Below are 2,936 nucleotides of genomic sequence, written 5' to 3' on the forward strand. Positions count from 1 at the left end.
TTTTTTTTTTTTTTTTCCATGTTAGGAGAAATTAATGCACTTCAAGATTTTTTCTTAAGGAGAACTACTAATATTTAAATACATCACATTAGATTTTGAAAAAGAGTTAATAAAGATCTTGTTTCATGGGAATTGGTGTTTTATTAAAGATGGTAAAATTACCTCAAAGTTACTTTAGCAGTAATAATGAAATGGGTATTAAAGACTTGAAGGGTTGGGAGAAAAGAAAAATACCATGGTTGACATTTTTTCTTATTCTTTAAGTATTGACATCCCATTCTATGACATTAATAAAAGGAGTCTAACTGTAAGCTCCTATTAACTTTTGTGTTAACAACCTGTTAGGACAGAATGAACAAAAGTTTGATAGGCAAGCCTGGATTCCATGGTTCCATTATTTATTAGTCATATGTGACTTTGGTCAAGTTACTTAACCTCTCTAAGCTTTAGTTTTCTGATGTGTATAACAGAGATAATAGTATCTATAGCTGATAGGGCAGTTTAAAATATTAAAAGAAATCATGAAAATAAAGTATTGAGCACAGTACCTGGCACATATGAGATGTTCAATAAATGATAATCCCTTCCCTTCTTCCCTTTCCTCATTCAGTTTAAATGCAGAATTTACTATGTCCCATGGTTTAATATCCTCAGCGATGTTTCTTGGGTATGAGATTCGCAGAACTCATACCAAAAATTGCAAAGTGATGTTTTGGCTTTGTCTGGTCTACATGGTGTTTAAGCTAAATTACAAAAAAGAAACACACCAAACAAACAATTTTGAATTAATTGCCCAGATTAAAAATTTGAGTGATCTTACCTAAGAGTCTGATTTCTGGCTCTTGAAATAATGAAAAGGTATGGAAATGCTATTTAATGGCTACAATAGGCTGGGGCTGATTATGAGTTGTTCCCTTCAGATAGGGTATCATTAATTTAGATTGGCATTCTGGAACTTGAAGGCATTTGAATTTGTAACTCCTATGAATGTTCTCACTTAGTCATACATCTTGGGAACAAAAACAGTCCGATTGAAAAAATGGGCAAAGGATCTGAATACCCATTTTTCTAAAAAAGACATACAGATGGCCAACAGGTTCATGAGAAAGTGCTCAACATCACTAATCATCAGGGAAACACAAATCAAAACCACAATGAGAACTCTTACTCTTCAATGAGGTGGCCAAGTAGCCTCCCCAGAAGACACAGCGATGCAGATCTTTCTGAAGACCCTGATGGGAAGGGCCATCACACTAAAGGTTGACCTCAGTGACACCACTGAAAATGTCAAAGCTAAAATCCAAGACAAGGAGGGTATCAAACCTGACTGCAATGTCTGAATTTTGTAGGCAAAGAGCTAGAGGATGGCCATACTCTCTCAGACTATAATGTCCAAAAAGAGTCCACCCTGCACTTAGTGCTTTGTCTGTGGGGTAGCATCATCTGCCAGGTCACTCATAAGTACAACGATGACAAGATGATCTGCTGCAAGTGTTATGTGTGCCTGCATCCCAGCGCTGCCAACTGCTGCAAGAAGCAGTGTGGCCATACCAACAACCTAAGCCCCATGAAGAAAGTCAAATAAGGCTCCTCCACCATCTCTTCAGCCCACAGAGCAGCCACCTGCCCAAACCCCTTGGTCCTGGGACCTCAATAAAGTTTCTCTTTCATTGACTGGAACAGTAAAAACAAACAAACAAACAAAAACACCACGATGAGATATTACCTCACACCTGTTAGAATGGCTATTATCCAAAAAGACAAGAAATAACAAGTATTGGTGAGGATGCGGAGAAAAAGGGTACTTTTGTGCACTGTTGGTAGGAATACACATTGGTACAGCCACTATGGAAAACAGTGTGGAGGTTCCACAAAAAATTAAAAATATAACTACCATATGATCCAGAAATTCCACTTCTGGGTATTTATTCAAAGAACGTGAAAACAATAACTTAAAAAAGTTATCTATATACTTATATTCATTGCCACATTACTTACAATAGCCAAGACATGAAAACAACCTAAGTGTCCATCAGTGGACAAATAAAGGGTGTATGTGTGTAAAGATTACATATATAATGTGTGTGTATACATACACACACACATTGAATAGTATTCAAATACTATTCAGCCATAAAAAATAAGGAAATCTTACCATTTGTGACAACATGGATGGACCTTGAGGGTATTACGCTAAGTGAGATAAGTCAAACAGAGAAAGATATATACTGTATGATCTCACTTATATTTAGAATCTTTAAAAACTGAACTCATAGGTACAGAGGACAAATTGGTGGTTGCTAGAGGTGGGGAATAGGTAAAATGAGTGAAGGTGGTCAAAAGTACAAACTTCCAGTTATAAATAAATAAGTCCTGGAGATGAAATGTATAACATGGTGACTATAGTTAATAATATTTGTTGTATATTTGAAAGTTCCTAAGAAAGTACATCTTAAAAGTTCTCTTCATAAAAAAATATAACAAAAATAATCTTGAGAACAAAAATAATACATGTCCCAGGGATGGAGTTATTAGTAGCAAATATCACCAAACATAGTATATCTTATCGGTCTAGAATTTTGAGATACCTATAAGGGATATAAGATGCTTGTGTAGCTTTCTTTTTAAGTAAAAGTTTCCTCACAATGCTTCTCCTTAGGTTTTGCACTAACTCAGAATCTCCAATTTGCTTTCTATTTAACATGAATCATTAAGCCAAAGTTGACATTCACTATCTCCTCACCAACATTTCCAACTACTTTAAAGAGAGAGAAGGTCTGAGAGAGAGACAGGGAGAGGTGGAGCCAGGAGGGAGAGAAGGCAGGGAGAGAGGAAGGGATGAGTTGTTATTTGAATTGTGCCTTCAGTGTTTCATGAGGAGGCTCAATACATTAATGATGTTTTGAATATCTACCTCACACAGGGCTCCTGTTAGT

General features: G+C 36.1%; 1 pseudogene; it reads left to right on the plus strand.

Moving 5' to 3' along the window:
• The first annotated feature begins 1,202 nt into the window (after positions 1 to 1,202).
• On the plus strand, positions 1,203 to 1,695 carry LOC105307098 (annotated as a pseudogene).
• The last annotated feature ends 1,241 nt before the right edge of the window (positions 1,696 to 2,936 follow it).

This window comes from Pteropus vampyrus, unplaced genomic scaffold (assembly GCF_000151845.1).
Source record: "Pteropus vampyrus isolate Shadow unplaced genomic scaffold, Pvam_2.0 Scaffold477, whole genome shotgun sequence".
In the NCBI taxonomy this organism is placed as follows: domain Eukaryota; kingdom Metazoa; phylum Chordata; class Mammalia; order Chiroptera; family Pteropodidae; genus Pteropus; species Pteropus vampyrus.